This window comes from Herpailurus yagouaroundi, unplaced genomic scaffold, assembly GCF_014898765.1.
Source record: "Herpailurus yagouaroundi ecotype Mexico unplaced genomic scaffold, PumYag 184, whole genome shotgun sequence".
Taxonomy (NCBI): Eukaryota; Metazoa; Chordata; class Mammalia; order Carnivora; family Felidae; genus Herpailurus; species Herpailurus yagouaroundi.
In genome coordinates this window covers 22,996,270-23,010,467 of record NW_024412415.1, presented here as the reverse complement: position 1 = coordinate 23,010,467, position 14,198 = coordinate 22,996,270, and positions in this window count along the sequence as shown.

Sequence of the window (14,198 nt, the reverse complement as noted above, 5' to 3'; positions counted from 1 at the left end):
CAGGGAGAGACAAGGCTGCTGCTATTAGAACTCATCCTGAAGCCGCACCTTCGAACCAGCTCCTAACAGCTGTCCCTCAGGATGGGGAGGCAGGTGTTTGCTTTGTCACTGTTGGAGATTGGATACGCATGTGTTATGTCTGCTGGTGCGTGCATATGAGTGTGAATGCACGGGTGGGCATTTAATCTCTATTCTTCTCCTTTGTCCTAGGAATTTTCTCCCCCATGGAGCTGGGATTACTTAACATTCAATAAGCACTGCCTGACACCCCCCACCCCCGTAAAGAAAATGGGAAAACTGAAGGACAAGGAGATTTACTAACTTGGACAAGGTTATAAGCTAACAGATGACAGAGCTAGGATTCTGAGGGCATCTGGTCCATCCCAGCTCCGAGTCTCTGTTCGTCCACTTTACTAGACCATGTTAACTCCCAAGTATGCAGCCCTTACCCCGCAAACAGCAGATCCCCCCAACTAGGGCACAACCCCAGTTTCTTCAAGTGGCAAGCTCCTGCCGGCCAGAACCCCAAACCTTCTTAGCTTAAATACCTTCTGGGCTGACGGTTGGTGCCATCTTACAAATAGAAGGAATTACTGCCACCTGCCAACATAGAAGAAAGCAACGCCCTAACACAAGACAGCCTACAGTTAAGATGTTCTGTAGGGAAACTTTCCATTCATAATTCTCTTCCAGTAGTTTTTTCAAACCAAACAACATTTTATTGGGACTTGTTTCTCTACGTTTTTCTCATAAGAAAAACAACTCCCTGGCTAGACCCAACTTACCATCATGCCTACTCTTGTTATAGTAGCTTCTAATTGTCCAACAGTACAAAAGGTCCCGGAACCATTTGATCCTTTCCTCAAACTGCTAAGCACAGGACAAAACATTAATGCCAACCCCACCGGGAAGCTGGGAAGCTTCCTCGATTCTTCCTCTCCCTCAGGTACCACACCAGTTAATGACTGCTTCTTGTTGACCCTGCCTCCCAGAACATCTCAGCCATTCGTCGGTGATCCTGTGCTGGCTCCATGGCTTTCCATGAGCTTGCCTGGCAACCCCTCCTCTCCTCAGGCCTCACCTTCCCTGACTCCCCCAGACCACGTTTCCTGTCTTCTGACCCCCTCAACCCCTCCCCACACATGTGCCAGTGCTGCCCAGGCCCACTCACTGGGATTGCCCTATCCCTTCTCTACCTCCCATCACAGACTGTGGGCTCCTGGAGGCCAGGGCTGCCCTGTAATCTCTTCAGCATTCAATCCCGAATGGCCTTCAGTGAATGCACACACCACAGGGAGGAGGAGGCCAAATGGCAATCTCAAGAGTATTCCCCTCATGAAAGAGGAGCCAAAAGGTCCTGTGCTGACCCCTGGGAAAGGGCATAGTCTTCAGAAGTGTAGCCCTTGAAACACTGCCCAAACTTTGCTTTGGAGCTTGAAAGTCACATTTCTGAATAATCGATTCTTTGAGTCCAAAGGGAACAACTGGGCACTCCTCATATGAAGAAACAGATTTTCCTCCGAGCGAGGCATTTGGGACCAAGGTCTCCATCAAAGGAAAGGAGTCCAGCTTATGAATGTATGTGTTCATCATCCCTGACATCTGGGGCCCCAAGGAAAGCTAACTCTCTTTTCCCTTTACCAGAATAAACACAAAATAGGGTGTGACCCACCCTCCACTGCTTTTGGGAAACGACTTCTTGGAACTTTTTTCTTTCTGAGCATCCCACCTGCTATAAGATTTCGGCAGCACATGGATATTTAACCAGGTCACTTAACTTCCACCCCACCCTCTCAGCTCCATGCCTCTTGAAGATACTAAACAGAGTAATAATATTTTCAGACATGGGAATAAACTGTCTGAATTCCTTTTTTGAACTTCAAAATTTAAACATCATCAAAAGGGGACTGTTGTTTTCAGTAGCAAAAAGGCTACATGTTATTCTAATGAACTCTCTGATAAGAAATCCAATCCACACTAGACCTACTTTTCACAATTATTTCCCTGACAATGTTTTTGCGTGTTAAGACTAAAAGCAATTCAGAAAATAAAGCCAGTAAGAAATCCACACCCCCCCCCCTTCATATTTGCTAAAAACAAAGAAAAAAGCAGAGCCAGGCATCAGGGAAGTTTCAGCGAGTCAAGACCTCCCATAAATGCTAAAACTTAGCTCTTGCTGCCATAACAAATGTATTAAAACTCCTCGTGTATACAGAAAACTTTTTAAAAGTGTTTTTCATGTTTATTTATTTTTGAGAGACAGAGAGAGAGCGTATGAGCGAGCAAGCAAGCAGGGGAGGGGCAGAGACAGAAGGAGACACAGAATCCAAAGCAGGCTCCAGGCTCTGAGCTGTTGGCACAGAGCCTGATGCAGGGATCGAACTCACAGACAACAAGATCCTGACCTGAGATGAAGTTGGACGCTTAACCGTCTAAGCCACTCAGGCACCCCCAGAAAGTTTTAGGAGCCCACCTCCAAAGAGCAGAGGCAGATGACACGGCTTTGTCATCAGTAGTCAGATGGTTCAACCACAACTGATACCAACTCTACCCCCATGAGGTAACAAAAAACTCACATCAAAGAAACAGGTGGCCCAACCTTCCATGTGGCCTGTGAACTGACCAGAAACAAGACAACAAATTCTAGTATCATTCAGTAAGCACTAAGTTACTATTTCATAAGTAGTCAACATTTTGATAAACAAATGAACGCAAGGAAAAGCATTTATTTCAGAATGTATTCAGAGCACGGCACTATCAGTAACTCTGGCCATTAGTTGAGTACGCATACTAATACCTTTCTGGATTTACACAGCACTCTCCTGTGACCTTCTTACTACACTCTCGTGTGTTTGGTCAACATTTGCAAACACATTTTGAACCAGCAGGCACGTGGTTTCCTGAGGTACTCGCTCCAGCTTGTTGTTCCCACCTTCAGTGCCCTTTGTTACTCCCCCCTCCTCTTCTGTGTCACTAAGCCACTGCCACTCTCAGTGGCTACAGAACAAGTCCATAGCAAGTCCTGTGCTTTCTGTAAGCCCACAGAAAGTTCTAGGTTGTCCATTTCCTTCGTTCTCAAAACCCTGCACTGGCTTCCCATGGCCATCACAATAAAAGCCTTAAGATGACCTGTGAAATCCAGCAGGCTCTGCGTCCCCAACCCCACCACCTCTTAGAACAGTCTCCCATCCCGCATTTCCCCTTGCTGTTCCCAGAACACACCTTAGGGCCATAAGGCCCCCATCTCCTTCTCCCAATGCTCTTCCCCTAGGATAGCCATGCTCCAGACTTTCCTTCCAGCCTCAACTTCATGTTGGCCATCTCATAGAAAAGATGATCCCCATAAAGTAGGATTTTCCACCATCCCCCACCCACCTTACCTCACCAAATTGTCCTTCTGAGCTCTTATCACCCACTGATATGCCTTTGTGTGTTTAATGGCATCTCCTCCAATAGATCTCCCCCACCGAAACACAAGGTACCAAGAGTAGGATCTGTGCTTTGCTATCCTTTGATAAAGATACCACCACCTATCCTCCAGGGTTAATGTAGGGTCTGGCACTCAGTTGTAAACATAGCAGTTGGTAAGCATCTGTATTGAACAAATAAAAGGCATTTGTCTTAAATGTAAATTGCAGCCCCACACAGTTAAATAAAGCCAACACCTTTTGAGAGCTTTTGCGTCTTCTCTAAACCCTGGGGAAGGGGGCAGAGTCTGGGCTGGGGAAGACAACATGGAAGAAGCACAGAAAAGGATTAATAAAGCACCTTTTCAGAAGTCCCCATCCTTTCTCCCCTCCCCACACACTCTTAAACAATAGAAAAGAATTGAAGATTGTACAGAACAAAGCTAAGAATGCTGCAGAAAACAGAGAACCTATCACAGAGTCCAAGCAGGAAGATTTAGAAAGACAAAGCCGTACCCGGGAGCAGGAAAAGCAAAGATCACAGCTCCCAAATCAGAAGCAGGGCCAAATGGCAACCCAAAGTCAGTGACACAGGTAAGTGTGAGAAATGAGGTGAGTATGAGAAAGATGGTCCAGCCCAGGGATGGTGGAAGCAGTGATGTTGATGCCACCACTGACACTGGAGGCCAGGAGAAGGGCGAAGTAAACAAGAGAGCCATCAACATTGACACAGCACTTTACAGTTCAGAAAGCATCAACACCACATGGCTGTATTGAGTTACAGAAAAAGACAGTGAGACTGGCTGCACAGTTTTACAGGTAAGGAAACTGAGGCTCAGAAAAGTCCAGTGATTTCTCGTCTGAGATCACACAGCAAGCAAGGAGAGGTGGAACTTCAGTGTCTTAGGGGTCTGAGGACTCTCAGCTCTTTAACCCTTTAACCCAGATAAACTCCATTCTTGAGTCCCCTTCTCAACGTGATTACTAGGACTCACTTCAGCCACATTACACTAACAACTATTTATTCAAAAGCAGGATGTCCCTCCTGCATTCCTCCAGGAATTTATTCCAAGACCTCTTGACTTGAAAGAAGTTTGGTCTTCTCTAAGCCTTCTTCAGGTGCTTGAAAGCTTAAGAGACCAGAGAAGTCAAACCCAGACTTCTAAGACCATTGTCTCAGGCTCCACAAAACCACAGCCAAGAGTAACAACTATAGAAGAACTGAACAAAACTGCTACTAGAAGCATTTCTCTGTGAAAATGCACCATCTGCAAAAACTTGCAGAGGGCCCAGATTTTCCAGTAAGTCCTTCAAAATACCCCTACCATAGCTCTCATAGAAACCCAGTGTCTGAAAATCCAGAATAGTTCCTCAGATTTATTAGAACTGAATTCTTTCCTTGAACACATATCGCATGCTATTAAAAAAGAAAAATCGCCAACATCCATAAACCCATGAAGATGCTGTTCTGCTTTCGTCACTAGCTGGGGGATGTAAAAATTAAAAAAGACCAAAGGGGATGTGCCCTGGAGTTTCAAGAGGTCCAAAGCTGGGCCCCTCCGAACTGAGCAGGCAGAAATGCCGCAGAGCTCCCGGGTGCTGGGCATGGCTGGTAAGGACAAGCAAACAGCACCTTGAAAAAGCATTGAGGGGGGAAAAGACATGTCTAACCGTCTAAATGAACACCTCAGATTGCACTGGAAGCAGATGAGAAGTCAAGGCTGCTTGCAGAGCCCTGGCCCAGGGCACTCTCTGGGCAGCAAACCCATCTCAGCTCTGGGAGCCAACCAGAGCCATAAGAGGCCCCCTTTCCTCCATGGAAGCCTCCTCAGAAGTGCAGGGGGTAGGTCCCTGGGCTCTGGGCTGTGCATCTGTCTTCTAGAAAGGCTGGGAGGGGTGCCCTTCTCCAGGGGAAAAGTCAACCCAAGGATAGAGAGGGGTATCTCTCTAGACATGGGCTCAAAAACTCACTGGCCCTTTTCTCGGGCTGTTTCTTTTCCTTCTGTGCAACGTCACCTCTATCTATTTAGATTGAGTATTTGCCAGCTCGCCTCCAGCCAGCCAGATGTTGCCTTTCAAGGATTGCATATTTCTATAATTATTTCCAGGAGAAGCAAACACTCTTGAGCCACTAGGGTTTGCCACAGAATTCACTTTTTCCCACAAAGGGGTGTGGGTCTTCCTCTGCGCCCTGCTCTCAGTGGGCAAACCGAGATGGGTGGGCCATCCAAATCAATGCAGTCAATGAAACCTGTTTTGAAATCAACTCCTTGGTATCGGTGAAGAGTTGATTCATCTCCCAGCTTTTGCTTTTAAATCTGGGTTTTTTTTACCCCATATTTCTTGGAAAGGAGCTTTACTGTTGAGGAAGAGTTTTAAACACACTCCCATTAGGCCATACTTGCAAAAACAGTACCATTTTCTTAGCAGCACAGTCTTGGCCCCCATGCTTCCAGGAAACCAGCATGTTGTCCTGGCCTCGAAGGGGCGTGTCAGCCTGGCCGACGAAGCTCAGCATGAGTCAGGAGCAACTTGGTCTGGCCAAGACCACCTCTGAGGTGGCCACTGAGAAGGCAGACCCCCTTGTCAGTAGCTGGCAATGAGGGCCCCTTAATAGTCGCTTTCAAAAGAGTCCCCTGACATCAAGTTCCTGGCCGGCACTGTGGAAAGAACAGCCTCCAAATGATAGCAAAAGATTCCATGGTGGCCTTTTCTGACATCATTTGAAAACCACTTTCAATTTCTTCTGTAGATTCAGAAAAGTGCCCAGCCCTTAGCTTTTCATTCGAAATAATGTATGCATGCAGTTGCAATTTCAAAGGCCCACTCTCTACTGCCTTGTCAAAATATTTAAGCGTGTGGCCCTAAAGCCCTGTACAGAGGACTGTGAACGACCTTCCTGGTGGTTGGGACAGAACAAAAGGTCCCTATGAGTAATTTAATCTAACATAAGAAAGGCAGAGGTGAGAGCAGCTGGAGCCTTCAGTACCACTGGGCGTTTAACTTGTTAAATACTTATGGAGCACCTACTATGCGCAAGCCACCTAGAGGTGTGGAAGACATACTGTCAAGCCTCCACCCAGCAGGAGTATCAGTGAGGTTAGGTTTAGCTGTTCATGATCAAAAACACAAAATAACTTTGGCTTAACCAGCAAGAACGAAGTATGGAGGTAAGCACTCCAGGGGTGGTATCACGGCTCCAGGGTCCTTGGGGATCCAGACTCCTCCTTTTCTTTGTGCTCTACTTAGAGTATGACTTCCGACTCCACTGTTACATCATGATCCAAGATGGCTACTGGATTTCGGCCGTTGTGTCCATGTCCCAAGCAGTAGGTAGGAAGACACAGAAAAAGCAAAAGGATGCACTGTCTACACAAGTCAGTCTCTGGAACCTTCCCATAAGCCCCACACATAACACTTCATCTTTCAGTTACTAACGCTGAAGTCCCTGGCCCATAGCCATGTGAAAGGGAGGCTGGGAAATAGAATCTTTTAGCTTGGCACATTACTACACCCTAGAAAATTATCAGGTATTTTGGTTACCAAAGGAGAAGAGAATAGACACTGGATGTAAAATTAGCAGCCGTTGCCACAGAATGCAGAAAAAGAGAATTTGAAGATGAGACAATGTGGAGCTCTAGTAAGTTCAGAGAAGAGTTGATGAAGATGCCTAATAAAATCAATTTTCCAGACCACCCACCTCTGAAATGAACACGTTTCGTGGAACATGAAAACTGACAAGGAAACTTCTTAGGCATTCTATAACTGTGGCACCATCAGAATCACTTGCGAGTTTTTTTTTAACAATGCAAGTCCCCCAGACCCCTTTTGGAAATTCTGATGGATGGATTAGAGTTGAGGCCTAACATTCTGCACACGCGCACGCGCACACACATGCAACCCAGGTAATTCTCCTGATGGGTCGTCTGATTCTAAAACAATGACTTCATCCAAACCCTCCCTCACTTAAAACATAAGGACACAATTTAAAAGTCATGGGGTTTGTCCCACATCCCTCTTAGTTGCCAGAACCAACACTAGAATCCAGGTGTCTTCACTCATAATCGTCTTCTTACCGGAAGTCATTGCTCTGAGGAACTTGAATTTGGGCCTCCTGACTCCTCAACACAAATAATCTGACCATGTAGTCAGACTATCTACGTCTTCTGGCTGAAGGGTCTTAGTTTCCAAGCTAAATCCAATCTCCATCTAAATTATCCTTACATTCCCACCCACAAACGTGGCACAACCAACCATCTGCTGAATCCCTACCCCCGCAGCTGGACCGAACATGTGCAAGGGGCACCTGGGTGGCTCAGACGGCTAAGCGTCCAACTTCAGCTCAGGTCATGATCTCATGGTTTATGAGTTTGAGCCCCACGTCGGACTCAGGGCTGACCGCTCAGAGCCTGGAGCCTGTTTTGGATTCTGTGTCTCCCCGTCTCTCAGCCCCTCCCCTGCTCATGCTCTGTCTCTCAATAATAAATAATTGTTAAAAAAAATTAAACATAAACAACAACAACATGTGCTGCCATGCTACCTAACAGGGGGGAGCATACAGAGTGATTTTAAAAAGGCTATATGTAACTAAGTATGTGTGTATGGATGTGTCTACGTATCCACACCTGTATCCCCCTTCTCTGAGATCTCAAAGACCCTCAAGAAGGAGGCAAGAGGGATTACCCAAGGATAGAGGCTGGAAATGATCCATATTTCAGGCAGCATCTGAACACAATCTTTTCCTCTGTTGGGGAATTCCCCATGTACACAGGAGAACTGAAGTGAGGCAGAGACCACAACTAACTGGTAGAGGTGAAAAGGCCAAACTCTCATCTCTGCTGCCATAAGGTGGGCCTGTGTCCCCAGTGCAGCATGGCCCTGGTGGCATGTCCTACTCAGAGCATGCCTGTGGCCCTACGTACCCAGCTTCCCTGGACCATTTCCATAGTCTGGTTCCCACTTTCCCAGCAATTTCGTGAGCCTCACAATATCTGAGCTCTAAAAGGGCTAGCTTCTATTCACAATTAAGATCTGTGCTTGATGTCCTCATGGAAACAGGGAGGCCTCCATTCCCCAAGGGTTATCCACTTCAGGGTAAATGGATAGCCTGAAATGGTGAGAAGGAAGGTGGTGATCTAGGAAGACCCTCAGGCCAGGCTAGAAAGTGCCACACACAGAAACCAGAGGGCACAGGAGGGATCTGCTTCTGGTGGAAGACGAACATCTCCCCTGGCATCTTCTCTTTCTTCCATTCTTCCCTCCTCCTTTTCCAGGCTCTACCTGCCTCTCTTCTTGACAGAGGCATTTCTCCTACTTCTTGCCTCTTTTCATCCAATAAATAAAGGCCTCTCTTTGGACTAAAAACTGAAACGCAAAAATACCTCATCTGACACTTCTGATTCACAATTTGCACTCTGAAAACACCAGGAAATACACAGAAACAGTCTTTGATAAAAGAGTAAATTGGTACATTGTTTTGTACCATTGTTACCTAAACAAGAGTAAATTGGTATACACTTACGGCAGACAGCACCAAATTTTAAATGTATACACCATCTGATCCAGCAATTCTACTTCTAGTAATTAACCTTAAACAGAAGAATTACACAAACACAATCCTAAGTGTGTAAATACTTGTATACAAATAACTCAAATTTCCATTAATAGGAAGCTGGCTAAATTTTTATATATCCACACTGCAGAATACCAGAAAGCTATTAAAAAATGTTTTTATATACAGCCATGGAAAGTATCATGATACACTGTTTTTAAAAAGTCTCAGGATAATGTATATACAGTTACATATATAACTGTATATATACGTTATATAGAGAGAGTAGCCTCATTTCTGTAAAATAACATATTTATAAAGTTACATGAAAATCTAAAAAGAGCTTACCAAATTCTTAAAGAGCTGTTATGCCTAGAGGTGATAAAATGAGTCCCTTTGAATTTATTTTTTTTTTTCAATGTTTATTTATTTTTGGGACAGAGAGAGACAGAGCATGAACGGGGGAGGGGCAGAGAGAGAGAGGGAGACACAGAATCGGAAACAGGCTCCAGGCTCTGAGCCATCAGCCCAGAGCCCGACGCGGGGCTCGAACTCATGGACCGCGAGATCGTGACCTGGCTGAAGTCGGACGCTTAACCGACTGCGCCACCCAGGCGCCCCCTTTTGAATTTATTTTTGATGTTTATTTATGTTTGAGAGAGAGAGAGAAAGAGTGTGAGTGGGAGGGGCAAAGAATGAGGGAGACACAGAATGTGAAGCAGGCTCCAGGCCCTGAGCTGTCAGCACAAAGCCCGACGCAGGGAACTCACGGACCTCAAGATTATGACCTGAGCCGAAGTCGGACACTCAACCAACCGAGCCACCCAGGCACCCTGGGGCCCTTTGAATTTAAATCACACATTTCTGTAGTGTTTCCATTTTGATTACAAACAAGTCATTATTACTGTCAAGAAATAAAGATAAATAAATAAAAACAGAAACGGCCTTTGAGCATGCAAAACAGTGGTGCTGGGAAATGACTGTTTCCTTTTTAGGCAACATGTGGTCTCGGACCCAGCACCCAATATATAACACAGTTCATTGTCAGCTTCCTTCTTTTCTTCTTACACACAATCCTACACAGTTGGAAATCACAATCCCTAGTCCAAAGCCAAGTAGAAGCAATGACACAGAAGCGTGAGCCACTGTGGAAGCAAACAAGGTGTCAGCTATAGAAGACGACAGAAGAACCACAAAAAGCAGTCATATGAACTAGAAGCACAGTAATTTCCACAAGTATCTAACATAGGAACAAGGAGACTTATGCATCTAGAGCCTCTAAAGAGAGCTCCACATGAAAGTAGCCCATGTCCAGACAGATGGAAGGATAAAGAAGTGGTATACATACAATGGAATATTACTCAGCCATAAAAAAGAATGAGATCTTGGGGCACCTGGGTGGCTCAGTCGATTAAGCGCCTGACTCTTGATCTCACAGTAAATGAGACTGAGCCCTGCATCAGGCTCTGCGCTGACAGTGCGGACCCTGCTTGGCACTCTCTCACTCTCCCTCTTTCTCTGCCCCTGTCCTGCTCACGCACTCTAAATAAACAAACATTAAAAAAAAATAAGTAAGAATGAGATCTTGCTATTAGCAACAACATGAATAGATCTAGTGAGTATTATGCTAAGTGAAATAAGTCAGTCAGAGAAAGACAAACACCACATGACTTCACTCCTCTGTGGAATCTAAAAAACAAACAAAAAACCGGATTCTTAAATACAACTGGAGGTTGTCAGAGAAGAGGTGGAAGGGGGTAGATGAAATAGATAAAGGTGATAAAGAAGTACAAACTTCCAGTTATAAAATACGTCATGGAGATGAAAAGTACAGCATAGGGAATACAGTCAATAATACAGTGATAACATACGGTGACAGATAGGGACAACATCTATCATGGTGAACACCAAGTAGTGCACAAAACTGTTGAATCACTACGTTGTATTATACACTTGAAATTAATAATAACATTGTATGGTAATTGTACTTCAGTAAAAAATTAAAGTCTAAAAAACGTATCTCCACATGATAAATAAGACTAATAAGAACAGTAGGGACACGTGGATGGCGCAGTCGGTTAAACGTCCGACTTTGGCTCAGGTCATGATTCGCAGTTCATGAGTTCGAGCCCTGCTTCAGGCTCTATGCTGACAGCTTGGAGCCTGGAGCCTGCTTCAGATTGTGTGTCTCCCTCGCTCTCTGCCCCTCCCCTGCGTGCGTTCTGTCTGTCTCTCCCCTCCACCCCCCAGAAAATAAAAAAAACATTAAAAAAAAAAAGAATGCAAATGGTAATTTTAATTAGTATCTAGGTTTTAGTAATTCTGGGAAATGTGTCCCTGTTGAAATTTCAATTACAAAGCTAAATATTTAGTCTTACCCTTTAAATAAATAAGCTTCAGAAATCAGGAAAATGAACTAATGTGAAATACCTAATTGTCCAACATGTCCAAAATTAAGCTATTATTTTTATTTAGGTTGTACTGTCTGAATAAAGTTTAATGAATTCTGGCTTTTGTTTGTAAAGACCATGAGAGTAGATATTCACTATTCTTAAAAAAAAAAAATTTTTTTTTTAACTTGAGTAGTTGACACAATGTTACATTAGTTTCAGGTGTACAACTTAGTGATCTGACAAGTACATACAAAATATTTATCGCTCTTCAAAGTTATTCCCCAACACACCCAAAATTAACTTAGGCCCACATGAGAGAACTTTACCCTAGGCCAGCCATCCTCAACGGAAAGATCCCATACCCTCTGCTCTTGAAAGAAAACCAAGAGGTCTCTACTGATTGTCATGAATATATAAAGTACAGTCAGGATTATAAGACTGTAGATTTCCGGTCTATCTTTTTTTCTATCCTCCCCCCACCCTCACCAAAGCATTTTTATTGGCAACAAAAATTAGTCCTGGGTATTCAGGAGATTACGCATGGCTTCAAATAACAAGGTTCCATTTGACAAAAAAAACTAACCAATGAAAACTTCAGCCAATAATGCAAATTATTCAAATATAGATTTTAATTAGGATTTTGAGATTAGATTTAATGTTGAAAAACAACGGCATTGGCTTTAATGCATTTGAAGGAAACAGGACAGTTGTTAAAATATGAAGCCTACGCACCAAATAATGAAGTAATCTCCATGCAAAGTGGCGCTCCCTATGTGTTAATATTCACGTGCGTTAAAACAATAGGAGTATGTGCACTTTTGCGACTGGGCAAACAACCTGCCAGTGTAATTAGAGTCCATTTACACTGGGACATGAGCCTAGTTTTCCAGCACGCTCAGTTACAAGGTGTGAAATAAGACTTATTTTTCAAACATGCTGTATATCAGACGGCTGCTGTGTGGGTTACACTTTCTCACAGCACTCAAGTCCACTCTGGACGCATCATCACTTCCATCAGCAGAGTCCAGGGCGTGGCAAATAATATAACAAATGCTGGCTTCCTTTCCTTTTTCCTTCTTCCTCCAAATAAAACAGGAAAATGGAAATATGAGGTACATTTATACTATCATTAGCCCTCTATTCTTGGGCATTCCATTTGTGCTTTCTTATTTCATTATATAGGCACCCAAAGTATCCCCGTTAACAGTATCTTGCTTGCACAAAACAACTCCAATTTTGTATTTAGCGTGCATATACATATACGCAGTGAGAAAAAAAATACACCCAAATATTAACACCTATATATCTTGATGGCAGAACTAAAGTTTTTATTTTTCATCTCATACTTTGCTGTGATTTTCCAAATGTTTTACAATATGCATCTATTAATTAAAAACCAAATTTGATACAACACGGTTCCACTACACACTCACAACTAAAGGGAAGATGACGCACAATACCAAGCATGGATACTGCAGCCACTGTGCTAGGTACAAACATCAACTGGCAAAACCTCTCTGGAAAACTGTTTCACAGTATCAACCGCAGTTCCAGACATATGAAGATCCAGCAATTCTGCTCCTTATACCCAAAGAATCTACAAGCAGAGGGGCACCTGGCTGGCTAAGTCAGTAGAGCGTGTGACTCTTGTTCACCGAGTTGTGAGTTCAACCACCACATTGGATGTAGAGATAACTTAAAAAAGAGAAAGAAACAAAGAAAGAGCGAACGAACATGCATACATATACTGATTAAGACTTTTAATTATAACCAAGAAATGCAAACAACTCAAAAGTCCATCAACAGTAGGGTAGATAAATCAATTACTGAGGTACAGTCATACAGGGAGAAATATAGCCATATATTAAACCATAAGAAGAAATTACTGCCACCTGCAAATCCATGGATGAATGTCAACATAATGTTGAATGAAAAAAGCCAGACACAACGGAGTACACACTACATGAATATGATTCCATTTCTATGAAGTTCAAGAACAGTCAAATTTTACCTACAGTGATAGAAAGAGGACGGTGGTTATCTTTGTTGAGGAATGGTAAGTGGGAGGGAAGAGCAAACTTCTATTAAAAACTATACACTTATGGGAGAGGGACCAAAATGGCAGAATAGCATGGAAGGTTTTTTTGCATCTCTCATCCCAGGAATGCAGTCAGATCAACACTAAACCATCTTGCACACCTAGAAAAACTATACACTTATGGGGCTCCTGGGTGGCTCAGTCAGTTGAGCATCCAACTTTTGATTTCAGCTCAGGCCTTGATCCCAGGGTCCTGAGATTAAGCCCGGAGTCAAGCTCTGCACTGGGTGTGGAGCCTGCTTAAGAGTCTCTCATTTTCTCTCTCTCTGCCCCGCCCCCACTTGTGTTCTCTTGCTGTCTCTATCAAGTAACAAACAAACAACAAAAAAAAACTATACACTTAATGATTGCTACACTTTTCTACTTAAAAAACAAAAAAAACAAAAAACCCAGTTTGCACCATAGCTGTAACCACTTACTACCCATATGGCCTGGGACAAACTCTTCACCTCTCTAAACTGCAGTGTCTACTGTAAATGGGGACAGACCATCACCTCCTTGATGGGAATGCAAAGAGAATTCAACTAGGCAATGCACAAGGCAAGGGCCCAACACACAACAACCATAGCAGGGGCAGATGTCTCCTGAGGTCTTCCCAGGTGCCAGGCACTGCTCTTGGCTTTAAGTTCTTCATCACTTTGCGATCACATCTCCCCCAGGAGGGGCTCCTTACCTATCGCTAACTCAGGGCCAGAGCGCAGGCTGTGACCTGGGCATTCAGAAGTCATCTGTGTAGAACACCAACCTCA